Here is a 14,817-nt window from a genome sequence, read left to right on the forward strand (position 1 = left end):
TAAATTGTGCAAAAAATTACAAAACCTAAAGTTAGTGTTGTTTAATTTCAAATTGTGCGACCGCACACAAAATTGGGCGGTTCACAGATCTTAAATTAGGGCAAATGTGTTGCATGAAAAGTGCGGACCACACTAAAAATTGTGCGGCCCCGCAGAAAAATTGTGCGGCTGCAGAAAAATGTGTGCGACCGTACTTTGGAACTTCAGAGAACCAGTATTCTAAACTTGGGAATGTGCGGTCACACTCAAAATTGTGCGGTCTACACTTTAGGATGTGCGACCGCACTTTGAAATTATGCGGTCCGCACATGGCAGTTTGCAGCCGCATTGTCTCTTCTATAGACTGTTTTTCTGCAACTGTAATGCAACTGTTTACACTGGTTTGAAATCTAACTGAATTATGTTCTTTGTATTGCACATAATAGTTCGGCCACAAGGTAGAGCTGATAAATCTAAAGGGAGAGGTGAACCCTCCATAGGCAAAGGAAAGGGCACTAACCCACTGGAGTGCAATCAAAAGCCATCGCCATAAAGCCGACTACTGGGAGAGGTAGGGCCACATAGCCCTCGGAATCTAGTTCATATGCCCCGTCTAGGGAAGCCTCCGAGGGTCATTCAGTGGAGGTACAACCTGAGGCCCAGTCCCAACCACCACAAACCACTGGGAGATATCAATTGCGCAACTAACCCTCCACTACAACAAATTCTTCTAAGGGTTCCGATGCTGGTAGCCAGGGTTCAGAGCCCTCATCTACACCTACTCCTCCCACACCAGTTGCAGTAAATGATGATGACGATGTCCCAGATGATGGTAGAGGAGGTGAGACTCGAGTGGGCGGCCTAGAGAGGTTGAAGAAGAAGGAAGTGTGAGAGGATTAGATTTGTGAGTTTAACGGCCTTCACAAGGTTCAGAGAGTGGTGGCCCCAGAGATCGCTCACACTTGAGCAACAATTATTAATGAAGGATTTGGATAAATACAATCCAAATGTCCTTAGACAGTTCCGCGAGCAAAAAAGGGTGAAAGTGGTTCACCAAAAGTGTCATAGATGCAAATGAGCACTTGGTACGGGAGTTCTATGCCAATGTGGATCACATCAAGAAGGGTACCAAAATAACCAAAGTGAGAAATTTGAGAGTCTGATTTGATCCCAGCACTCTGAACACTTACCTGGGCTTTGAGGAGGTAGAAGCAATCCAGTACCTGGAGATGCTTGCTAAGGGTGATGTAGCTCGCCCCTGGTTAGCAGAGATTTTGGCTGCTCCAGGACCACCACCATCGTGGATCGCATGAGGGATTCCTATCACACGGGGCACCCTAAATTTTGAAGCAAAAGGGTGGCAACCCTTTGTATGCAGCCGTATTGAAGCTTGAATGAGGACAATCTTCCAATTCCCCGAGCAGTTCTGGTGGCGTCTATTAAGGCTGGGTACCCAATCAATGTGGGTGCCATCATGTCGGCCAACATGACAGTGGTTGTCCGAATAGGTGAAAGTTCCTACCCATATCCCAACACCCTCACAAAATATTTTAACGATGCAAAGGTGGAGCCAAGGACTTTTGATACAAAAGTAAAGGCCAAAAAGCCTTTCCCATGATACTCCTTGCAAGGTGCGGACAACCTAAAGTTCAAAGGTAAGGCCACTACCACCATTGTTTAGTCTGATTAGCCATCGATGGTGGTTTCAGAGTCTACTGCTGAGCCATCTATAGCTGTCATGCCTTCCACAACAGCCGGGCCTTCCACCGGGATAGTTGACATACCACCACCTTCATCTTCTAGATCATCAACATCAGTACCAGTGCCAGCCTCATCCACTTATCCACTCACTGCATTGCGAGTCTCAACAACTAGATGCAGGCAACCACTTCTAAGTTTTCTGACATATCCAGTGTTGTTACAACACATTCTTCTAACCCAACAATACCATAGATCCCTCTGTCATTGGAGGAAACATTGAAGTAGATTCTGGAGAACCAGAAGACCATTATGGATACACTGGTGGCTCATGGGGGAGCTATTGAGGAGTTGGGCAAGCAGGTAAAAAAGATAAGAAAATCCTAGGCTTCAAAGAAATCAGTGGAGAGATTGAGAAAGGAGGTGACAAAGATTGCATTAGCAGGTGATTTTCCATTTGACCTACTAATGGAGACAGATCCATCAGTACCATCAGTACCATCAGTAGAGTTACCAGTTGGCTAGTCTGACGAGCCAGACCTTGCTGCCCACACTGCCGAGGAGATACTTCAGATGTTCGCCAACCCTGTTGTTCCTCAGCCAGATGATGATGAGATCGAGTTGGAGGAGCCCGAGAGTGGTGATGCTTCCAGTCACCCTGAGACCACATAGGGAGTTTTCTTTACTCTCTACCCTCCCTTGTTCTGATTTTTCTAAGCATTGAGGACAATGTTTCTTTTTATTCAGGGGGTGGTCTATTTTGGTTTGAATTGATGACATTGGTTTGTAATAACTTTAATACTCTTTTTCTTTTATATTTATCTTCTCTTTCATTATGTATATAATCCTCCCTATCTTTTGATGTATATATTCTATTCCCCTCGGTTTGTACATTCATTTGCCTTACTTTTAGTAGTTTATTTCATAGCTTCTTCATTTTGTTTTCTTAACAGTATAGCTTCTTATTTACTTTAATAGTTTGTTAGCTTCTTTTTATGTTTAAGTGAATAATAAGTCTTTGGTTTTTTTAATGTGACGGTTCTTTCCAAAGGTAGTTTTTGTGTGAACCGAGTGACTCTTCCCAACGATGGATAGCGTGACAACCTTCTTAAGGGATCGAGTTCGTTTTTGATTTTTAGGTAGAAACAATAGTATTAATGAATAAATAAGGGTCAAGCATGCTTCACTTGGTACCAATACACTTAACTACACATTTATGGTTAAAAACAAGTTTTTGGAAAGAAATGGCTCTAGTTAGTGACATTGTGACTCTTGTGTTGACTTAGGCAACTATCAGGTGATTTAGTTGAACCATTAGCGATTTTCAATCTTGAATGCAATTTTTGTAGGCCCTAGACTCTATTCTCTTTAACAAACTGGTTGTGTGAGGGGTAAGGTATTTTATTACAAGTCCAAGTACCGTGCGGATGGTCTAGAACTTGCCCCGAATGTGTTTCTAGGCGAAATTCTAAGTTAGCTTGGCTTGAGAAGTGATTATAGGCTCTCCTTGACCCATTTTGAAACCTTCTATGGCCCACCAATGATATTATTCTTAGTCAACCCTTTTGAGTCTAAAGACTTTTTCATTCGATAACAATGTTACAAGCCTTACCCATTTTATAATGACCCTCTCTTGTCACTCGAGCATTCTTTAGCACTCATGAGAAACAAATGGTGAAAACATAAGTTTGGGGGAGAGATGAGGAGTTTGAAGATGGTATCAAGTCACAAAAAGATAAAAATAATGAAGAAGAGGAAAGGCAAAGAAAAACAAAGAAAGAACAAAAGATAAACACAAAAAGAAAGTGAATAATGTGAAAAGGTTGAAAAGATTCAAAAGAAAGCAAAAGTGCAAAACATGGAGAAAACAAAGAAGGAGAATATGAATAGCATGACCAAGAGAGAGTGATGTCAAGTCTCTCTAGTTTTCCTAAAGAAAAAGAAAATGACTCAAAGAGTCGGCAAAGTATGAGCCAAAAAGAGAAAATGGAGTGCTAAAAGAAAGATGAACCAGTTCCATTCCAATATTTTCCTTCTTAGTCCAAAAGCCTTCATTACATGCCGAAAAAGCCCTACGTGATTTCAGGCCGAGTAAGCTTACATTAGTGGTGATCTACACGAGGGGCAAGCATATGGTACTTAGAGCCGGGATTGTGACATTCTTTTGAGAGTGATGAGCGAATCTTTCTCGAATCATTACATTGAGTGCTTCATTCTTGAGTGAGATGAGTTTACAGAGAGTATAAGAGGAGGATTTTGGGATCCACAGTGACCTATATGAAATTACGAACTTCCTTGATGAATAAAGTCAACTCTTGATGCTCAAGCGTCACATTAGAGCTATTTGTGATTTAACATTCAAATACAGGCTTGTTGATGATTCATGAGTGTGTGAGTAATCGTTGGTCCAAATTGATGTGTGCTTGATTCAACTTAGGCCAGCTAAAATAGCCTTTTCCCTGTGGAGGTGGGAATTATCTTAATTGCTTAAGGATAAACAAAAGCTTAAGTTTGGGGAAGTTGATAAGTAGGGACTTTTATCACTTATTTGCACTCTTTTACTTTCGTTTTAACTCAAAAATGCGTAAAGGTATTCCCGAGAACTAATGAAATGTGCTTTCTTGAAGGAATATTGAGAAATGAGGCAAAGAGATGAAAATCAACTCAAGAATGAGTAAAATTGGACAAGGACCAAAATAAAGCAGAAAAGAGCAAAGTGCGGACCACACAATACTGTGTGCGGTCGCAAACTATGAAGAACCACTGACAAATTACCTTCGCAAAGTGCAGATTATTGTGCGGCCGTAGAAGACCAGGTTCAGAGAGATGGTGTTTTGGGTCCCTGAAGAAGTGGAGACCGCACTATTATTGTGTGACCGCAGAATGCAAAAGTGCGGCCGCACTCATAAATGTGCGGTCCGCAGAAATCTCCCATGTCCAACTCAAGTCCAAGAGTGCAGTCGCACTCAGAAATGTGCGGTCCGTAAAATCTGAAGAAGTGCGGCCACAGAAGTCCATCCTGTCAAGCCAACTTCAAAGTGAAGACCGCACACAGAATTGTGCGACTGCACAACCTCCGCAAGGGCAATTTTGTCAGATAATTTTAGCTGGGTATAAATAGATCCTTTTGTCAAATTTAGGTCAAGTTTGAACACCTGAAAGTAGATAGTCGTTTTTTCCTTACTATTTTGGGTAACTTTGTAATTGTTTTTTCATTTTAACATTAGATTTTCTTCCCTTAATCATCAATTATGAGTTTAATCTTAGTTTCTTCTTTAGTTTCTTCAATTTTGCCTATGAGTAGCTAAATTCTTAGCTAAGGTTGTGACCCAACCCTGGTGTGAGTGCCCAATGAGTGTTTAATTTGAGGCTTGTTTGTGATTGGGTGTATGATATTTAGCCTAGTTCTTGATTGAATTTTAGAATTAATGGTTATAAACATTGATTCAGGCCTAATTGACCTATCATCTACTTGAGAAAGATAGACTAAGTCTAGGAAAACTTGGCTAACAAGGAATTGAGGTGAACTCAAGAAATTGATAGCCCCAATTAAAGGATCAAATATAGAGATAGTAAGACCCGACTTGAGCATCTATCATTAGTTTTGTGAATTACCCATTTGGACTTGAGAAAGCCAAATTGGGCAAAATCACTCAAACTATCGAGAGGTATAGAGTGGGTAATTGCGTGTGATTGCTATATTACACCCCGATCATCAAACCTGCCCTAAAGCCCACAATCTGTCAGGTAACCACCTAGGTGGAAGTCACAACTCTAGATCTTTTATCAATTTGAAAAACAACAATACCAAAAATATCATTCCTTAGCTTTTCATTTACAAACGATAGTATACTTTTTAGAAGTAGGAAGAAACAACCAATTATGTGAAAGTGCAATTTGGGCACGTCATACACCTAGTCTAGATATATACCTAATCCAATATAAGCTATTTGTGGAATCGACCCCGACTCATGTTGGGTAATTATAATTGCATCGACCGCTACACAATCCCAATTATTGGTGTGAATTTGGGTGACATCACTCTGGAAGAGCTAATTATTAATATTTTGGAGGAATGAAATTCATTAACAATAAGGCATTGTGTCGTACTTAGTATCAAATAAATTTATTGAGTTTCTAAAATATTTGCGAAGGCGGTTGGTCATATTGAGACTATAAATAAAAGAAAGATTTAATATATTCTATTATTACAATTTGTAGCGGGGTAAAATATAGGTGAAAAGTTACCCGTTTTATTCTTCAATTTATACTACACACATAAAAGAATGCCACAATAAAGTGGAAGTTTATTTATATAGAAACCCATATCATAATAAACTTGAAGTTTATTGATAATTGCACACGTCATGGTGTAAACCTGAAGTTTATCAATTGGTAATTTATCCAGTTGGCATAATTAATTTAGCCATGTTAATTTAAGTATGCTGTGCAAAAATAAAAGAGAATTCACATGGGTAAATATTAAAGAATTATAAATTTCTTTACGAATTCTCTTATGTTGTTTGTTCTCATTAATTAATAGACCAACTAAAATTGGGATTGAATCCCATGAATACTAGAAATATCAAAGGTGAATATGGGCACATTCACCTGCCATGTATACCACATAAAATACATCTATGAGATGGTTACATGTGCTCTAATTATTAACCCACATGTGCGAGTTAACTTGCTCAATAATTTACTTTAGAGCATAATTTTTATATTTTCTATTCAAGACAGTTCATCTTGATAAGTTGGTTTATATCACAGTTAATTTAGCATAATAATTTATTGAGTGCCTCAACTTAATAGCTAAACTACTACTCATGAGTACAAAGTTATCTATATGAGTTTGATAAACATTATATACGAAAGTATATTATATTCTCCCCTCACAAATGGTTCAAGATCACGAACCAAATAATTTCATCTTATAATTATTGATGTGCGATGTATATTTTGGTTAATACCATAACATACAAAATTGATGAAGCAAGTTAGTTTTTTCTAACATGAGGGAAGACACGATAAACAATTGATAAAAAATTACAGAATGAATTATCATTTGTACATCTAGATCCTCGAATAAGATAATATGAACTTGAAGTTCATAAAAAGATGATTCACATACAATATGTTGCAAAGTATGCCAGACGCATTTGCTGACCCAAAGAAAGTAACTATATTCTCACTACAAACGCTACCATTAGAATAAGTCCTAAAATGACAAAGTCTATGGTACGCTTAAGGCGTATAGACAAATCAGTTTCAAATAACATTTTTGATAAAGAAGATGAGCAAATGATCATAATAAGGAGGCAAGAGATTTAGAAGATCACATGACATAATATTTCATAAAATTTCAGGAGAGGTTCACGTACCTGAAAATATGAATAAAGAGATCTCTATGTTATGTCTTTATGAAAAAATATTGGAACCGATATAAAATGTTCGCCGCCGACATCTATGATAGCGCTAAGTATAGATGAGGATCTTAAGTCTGTTGAATATGGACACAAAAAAATTGGCCAAATGAAAGAGACAGAATTCGAATAGAATTTGTTTCATATAAAAGACATATAGTTTTGGACATGTAGTTCAAAGACTTGAAAGTATAAAGTCAATGGTGTGTGCAATCACTTTTATCTATCTTAGATGTCTAGCATGACATGAAAACTTGATATGCATCTAAAATCTATTTAAATGAATTATATGACTTAACTTATATGACAATTCCTAAAGGATTCAAATCTCTTAAAGCATATACAATCCTAAGTGCAATTTGTGCACATATGTATCTTGCTATAACTATAAGCATGATAATGTGATAGAGATGATTTTCAAGGTGCAACATATTCATTAGAGTTAATATGGCTGATTTATTCATCAAATCTCTGTCGACGCCAACCTTCAAGAAGCTAGTGCACAAGATTGGAATGCGAAGGCTCAAGGATGTGAATTGATCTCATCAGGGGGGAATTAGTATGCGTTGTACTCTTTTTTCCTTATAAGATTTTGTCCCACTGGATTTTCCTTGCAAGGTTTTTAACGAGGCAACCAAAAGGCGTATTGTTAGATATGTGTACTCCTTTTCCTTTACTAGAAGTTTTTTCCACTGGATTTTATTTTAGTTAAGGTTTTAACGAGGCACATTATTTATTAAAAATCAAGGGGAAGTGTTATAAATATAATTGTATTTAAGGTGAATGTCTATATTTTAGAGAGATTTTAGGGTTTGTTAATTGGTGGCTAAGTCACTTTTTCCCTACAAATATATGAGTTTTATTCCATTATAAATCATCCCAAATCAATAAGAATTATCTCTCCCTACTTTTCTCTGCAATATTCTTCTTCTTCTTTTATTGTTTTATAACACTATGGACATTTTCTTTTATTGAAACTATTTTTGGGTTTAAATGGCTACTTTATATTAACTAAACATGCATTACAGAGAGCGTCTGGCCCTAGTACAAAAGGTCCTAGTAAATCTACTATCGACACTAGTGTTCCTTGGTAGACGATGATAAGAACTATAGCTAATATTTCTGACGGGCTCATTAACTAGGATTGTGCTGGAGCCTGTGCTTGTAGAAGGCACGTCCAATAGTGTACAAAAAGTTTGTGGTGATCCGTGCATTGTGGGATTGTTTATACTAGCCATCCTAAGTGTCGTATGGTCGTGCTTGTCTTTAATGAGTTGCTGCCAAATGAAATGTGGAGGATTTTCCAAAAAGGTGATGGTGTTTCCCGTCAGTTCCATTCCAAAATGTGCTAATTGATCCACTACCATATTTTGCTCCATGTATGTGTGCAATACTGGTGGATTACTCAGTATTTGGATCAGAAATCTACAATTAGTTAATAAGGGTGAGTACATTATGAGAGGGTTGCAGAGCATTTTTATTACCTCTTGTGCATCCATGTGGATTTTCAGTGGAGTTAGGTTGTGCGTGACTGCAATTTGCAATCCACGTAACAGTGCTAAAAATTTGATATTGATAACATTGGTTATTAGGTGTGTCCTGCATAGCTCATTGCCCAATTTCGTTTGTTATCTCTGAATACGCCACCAAAGCTAGCGTATGATTTTGTTTTGTTGACTGCCCTATCCGTGTTTAACCTAAAAAATCCATATGGGGAGGGCTCCATTTGACGTACATAGGCAATTTAGTTCTTTTATGGGTTGAGGTGGTTGTTAGGTAGTGGTATTCATTAGCTAGTTGCTAAATTGTGTTAGGATAAGGCTTCACTTTAATGATTTCAAAGCAAATTTTGCTTCGAATATTCCATAGATGCCATAAGGTAAAAAGAATTAATTGTTGTAAAGGAATGGCATTTGTATATGGTTTGACTTTATGGAGAACGAGTTGTTTAAGCCACACAAGTTTTGGAACTCCTACAGTGTTTATTGTTTGTATAAAGTTCCTTAATTTCAGATCTTGCCATCATTGATTTGCATTTATACAATGTAATAGTATGTGACTTACTGCATCCTCGCCTATTTGGTAAATTGTGCACACGTTAGAATAAGTAATTCTTAACTTGTGTAGGTAAGCTTCTGTAGACAGTCGATTGTGGCTAATCAACCTTTAGAATTTTTTATTTTTTTGCATTATGTGGAGGCACAAAATACATCCATGATTATTTAGTCCCTGTGTTGATTTAGTGAGCCCTTTTAAGCACGAGTTGACAATGAAGTTACCCGTTGGAGTTAGACCCCATACGATACGATTAAGAGTTGTTGCGTATAAAGGTATGTACGTGCTATTTATTCTGTCAGCTATAGGTTTTGATAAATCAAAAGATATGTAGGTGGGTTGGCTGTTATTAAGTGGAAGAACCGTAGCGATATTTAAATTAACTTTGTTACGATTTAAAGGCCTTTGAATAAGGTTTCGAATATTGGTATTTAGAACCATCCAATTATCCGTCCAGAATCGTACATGGGTACCTCTTGTGACATGCCAAAGTAATCCATTTTGACATGTATTCCACCCATTTATGATATATTTCCATAAGGTGGAGGTTCTTTTAAGAGGGTGCCTACACGTAGTAATGTATTTAGAAATTAGAAAGGCTGCCTATGGTGCGCGAGGGTTATGAAAAAGTTTTCAAGCGGTACTAGCTAATAAGGCATCATCTTTATCCCTTAATCATTGAATACCTAGTCCTCCTTGTTCCTTTGGAGTACTTATTTTATCCCACTTAAGGAGGTGAAGCCTTTTTTTTTAGAGGTAGAGTCCCAAAGAAAGTTCTTTTGGTAGCTTTCTAATCATGTAATGATATGAGCGATAAGTGATATAAATTGCATTATATGGTTGGGTATGGTATTCAATGTTGCCTTTATTAATGTAGTATGCCATGCCATTGTGAGGTGGTTCGTTTTCTACCCTGAAAGCCTATTTTTGAAATTATCAAGTATAAATTGAAAATCTCTTTTGGTGGACTTTGAAGTAAAGAGATGGAATCCTAGATATTTGCCAAAAGATTTGCCTTCCGTTATATTGAAGGAAGTAAGTATGAAATTCTTATCAGTCAGTGTACAATATTTGGAGAAATAAACTCTTGATTTTTCAAAGTTGATTTTTTGACTCGAGTGCTAAGTGAATTGATCCAACAAATCAATAATTTTATAACAACTAATAGTGTTTATTTTCGAGGCCAATATAATATCATCCGCAAAGAATAAGTGAGATATTTGTGGAACTTTGGCGTTTAAGGTAATGAGTTTTCATTAATTGTAATCCACCACATTGTTTATACTCCGAGATAACATTTCCATGCACATAATAAAAAGGTGTGGTGATATCGGGTCACCTTGCCTAATACCTATAGTGGGTGTGAAGAAATTTGTGGGGGAACTATTTAAAAGTATTGCGGTAGATGTTGTGGAGACACATGACATAATGAGTGATATTAAGTTTTGAGAGAAATTAAAGTAGGTTAATGTGTGGCGTATAAAGCTCTATTCCATCCGATCGAAAGCTTTTTCTAAGTTTATTTTAAGAAGCGTGCATACGCATTCTGACCTAGAATTTCTAAAATGATTTGTAATTCTTGAACGATTATGGCATGGTCTGCCGCTCGTTGATTTTTCTGGAAAAAACACTGAGTAGGGTGAATAATTTTGTCTGGAAGAGGTTTGATGCGATTAACAATTATTTTTGTAATGACTTTGTATAGGGTATTGCGTAAAATGATAGGTCTGAAGTGAGTCATGGTTGATGAACTTTTTATTTTGGGTATTAAACAAATAAATGTCTTGTTTAACTCAATGGGAATGTGTATATGTTGGAAAATATTTTTACAGAAGTGAATTACCGAGTGTTTTATTTGAGGCCAGAATTTTTGAAAAAATAATAGATGGAGTCCATCGGGTCCGGGTGATTTTAGTGCCCGGCGAGAATGGATAGCTTCAATAATTTCTTGATCAGTTACTAGTGATGTTAAATTGCTAGCATCTTCTTGTGATAGTGCATTATAATAAGTTGTAGGATAAGCATTGTGAGAGGTTGTATAAAGGCTTTAATAATAGTCCGTAATTAATTGCTGAAGTTGGTCGTAATCTGGAATCCAATTACCTGATGAATCTTTGAGTGCAATTATGCGATTACGGCGTTTTCTTTTTTTTGTGTAGATAGGCTAAAAATCTTGTATTTGCATCCCATTGGTTAAGCCAATTAACGCAAGATTTCAATTTCCAAAACTTTTCTTCTAAGAGTTAGTATTTGATTATATTGGCAAATAAGGTCTTTTTCTAATTATTGTAAGAAGTTTCTAGTGGGGTTATTTGATGATTTTTGGTTCCTGCTAGTCGGGCTTGAATATTGTTTTTTGTAAAAAATATTTGCAAAAGTTTCTTTGTTCCAAATTTGGACTAAGTTAGTAAAATTATCAATTGCCTCCAGTAAAGGTGATTTACTAATTGAAGAAACTCTTGATGTGTTAACCACATCATTTCGAATCTAAAAATATTAGTTCGTGAGTTTTTTGTGTGTGTAGAGTTAACAATAATGAACAATGATCGGAATGAGTTCTGGGTAAGTTCTGAACGTGGGCTTCTGGTTAAAGGGTTAACCATTCATAATTGGTAACTATGCGATCGAGTCTTTCCAATATCATGGCTCCTCTTCTACGTTTATTTGTCCATGTATATTTACTTCCCTTAAAGCCTAAGTCTATGAGATTATAATAGTTAAAACAATTAAGTATCAAGTCTTCTCTATTGTTATTTAAAGCACAACCGCCAAATTTTTCATTCGAGTATAGAATGTCATTAAAGTCACCATCTATGATCCATGAAACTTTATAAGTATTAGCGATAGTCATTAAATTTTTCCATAATACTTTCCTAGATGATAATATTGTGATTGCATAAATAGTTGATAATAAAAAAGGTAGACCTTGGGGACATACCTGGACCATGCAGTGAATCTTATGGTTTGTGACGACAATTTCAATAACATTAACTAGAGTGTTAGTCCATAAAACTATTATGCCCCCGCCTGTTCCTCCGCCGGTGCTTGTGAGAGATTTGTGAAGTCAAAGTCGTCCTTAAGTAGTGCATGCTCCATTAGGTGTGTTTCTAGGAGCACGACCAATGATGGCTTGTGGTAATTTAGCATGGATAGAAAATTCCTTCTGAACTCTAGAGATTGGGCACCCCTACAGTTCCAGATGACAAAATTCATGGATTTACTACGTGGAGGTGGGTGTGGTGGAGCTTTTTCCTGCTCCACCAGGACTTGATCCTCCTCGTTGGTTGGATGAGATGCCCCCCTGAGTGTTGGTGTGATCACCATTGCAAATTTCCCGGCTTATGGGGTATGCAGAATATTTGGTTAAAGCTCAAAGCACTAAGGCCAGTACTGAGAAAGCTTAATGTTGAGGAGTTCAAGTTCATAAGACAGAAGATTGAGAAAGCCAGAATTGATCTTGAAAGAGTTCAAAGAAGCATTACTACTAATTGCTCTGATGAACTATTGTTAGAGGAGAAGGGACTGGTAGAAAATTTAGAAAAATGGGATATGATTAAAGAGGGAGCTTTGAAGCAGAAAGCCAAAGCAAAATGGATAAAGCTAGGAGATTCCAATACAAAATACTTCACAGTTGTTATGAAAGAAAGGAGCCAAAGAAAGCAAATATTGGAGCTTAATTCTATTACTAGAAGCAGGCTAATTGACTCAGAGAGCATCAAAAGGGAGATTGTAGAATTTTATAAATCATTGATGGGAACTGCTGCTCATTCACTTCCTGCTATAGAAGATAAAATGGTGATGCAAAGGGGACCAAAGCTTAATCAGCAGCAAAGAATTAATCTATGTAAAGATGTGACTACAGAAGAGATTTATGAAGGATTGTGCTCTATTGGAGAAGACAAGGCATCGGGTGTTGATGGATACATTTTTATGCAGGAGAAGTATATAGAAGATTTAAGTTGCATACAATAGCAATATAAAAATATTCTTGCACTATTAGCGTATTTTAAACTGTTATAAAAGATAGCTTTTTTTAAAGGTGGGTTATTTGGTTGTGAAAACAATTATTAATTATTCCGAAATTAGTTATGTTGGGATTGTTATTCCACCATCCCATAGGGATAAAAATAACACTACAATCCCGGGATAACTAATACCGGGATTAGTTATACTGTTATTTTATCTCAACCAAACGTGGTATAAACTCATCTCAAATTTAATCTCGGGATAATTTAATTATTCCTTATACCTCGTACCAAACGAGTCCTAAAAAAGGCTGCATTAACTTTTCAAGGAAAAATAGGAAAGGATCAAGTTGCATTCAAAATGAACATCTGCAGAACATCTTAAAGATTTGACAATTTACAATTGCAAAAAAGCTAGTAATTTCAACTAAGGCAAACCAAAAAGCTTGTAAGCAAACTGACCAACTAAAACACACCCTATATCAAAACGTTTTTGCCTTTTATTGAACCTCCCAACTGTGGACTCAATGGTGAATATTCAGTTAATTCGAACTTGAGTGCGAATATTGAATTCACTTTTTTTGTCCCTTCTCTTCCCCTCCCGCCCCGCTCCCTCCTTACTCCGAAAAAGGGGAAAAAGCTGGATTCATCACCAAAAATCGATTGGATCTCCATTCACTCCTTCTCATAACAATAACAAATACAAACATCAACGTTCGCAGTATATCTACATAATCTCTTTGCCTCTTTGATGCAGAAAAATTTTCTTTTTCTGCACAACATCACCTTCGAATGTGACTTAAGTATGATACCTGCTAGAAATACTAGTTGTTATAACATCAAAATATAAGGTGCTTGTGTGAAATATTTAAACAGATTCAAAATACTTACAATCTCTAGAGCACTGACTTTGTGAAGGAGATCCATTTACAGTTTGCCTAAGAAAACCAAAAAATTAAGAGAAAATGTTATACAATGACACTGGAAATAAAGTGTAGACTTAGTCTCAAAAGTCTACTGAATATCAAGAGAAATACATACAGAGTAGGGCAGGTTCTGATTCACTTTAGTAAGCAAAGGTCCTTTATATCTGGCAGTTCCAGTTTTGGATTTTGCAATAGGTCTTTTATCAGCATTATCAGTACAAGACTGTCCACTTATATATGCATCCTAAACAAGAAAAAGCAAAACATGTAGGTTACCGGTTTCTTATGCGAAACCATGGGAACTCAATCACTACTAATTGGTATCTTTATTTATACATCAGTGACGATAGATGCATTCACCACAGTTCTAGCATTAAGGCAAAGCCGTGTCAAGCATATACCTGATTTGGGCGCTTAGCATAAGTTTTTCGGGCATATAGATATGCGAGTTTAGAGTCTTCCATTTGTTATTAGATTTTATGCATATAGAAAATCAGATTTTGCAGATGAAGATGGTATCTGGTATTACCGTATTACTCAGGTTTCTTGCTCTAAGAAATTAACGGAGAGATGGACTTTTAGCATTAGAATCTTGACTTACCATGCCGTACTTCAGAAATATGCCATGTAAGGACTGTAATTCGTGTTTTAATTCTGTTTGAGTAGCATCATCTTCACAGGCTACCAATGGATGAAATCCGACAGCAATGCACCTGCATTTACACGATATCACTTTAGTCACATAGGGAGGTCAGGCCACAACTGCTG

General features: G+C 36.8%; 1 long non-coding RNA gene across 1 annotated transcript in view; it reads left to right on the forward strand.

The window, feature by feature from the left end:
* The first annotated feature begins 13,263 nt into the window (after positions 1-13,263).
* The window catches only part of LOC138893254 (uncharacterized), a 48,854-nt gene continuing 47,300 nt past the window's right edge, over positions 13,264-14,817 (forward strand). Inside the window, exon 1 of the long non-coding RNA XR_011408283.1 lies at positions 13,264-13,472. This is a non-coding gene — a long non-coding RNA (uncharacterized lncRNA). The remainder of the gene's footprint in view (positions 13,473-14,817) is intronic.

The sequence above is a fragment of the Nicotiana tomentosiformis genome, chromosome 6 (genome assembly GCF_000390325.3).
Source record: "Nicotiana tomentosiformis chromosome 6, ASM39032v3, whole genome shotgun sequence".
In the NCBI taxonomy this organism is placed as follows: Eukaryota; Viridiplantae; Streptophyta; class Magnoliopsida; order Solanales; family Solanaceae; genus Nicotiana; species Nicotiana tomentosiformis.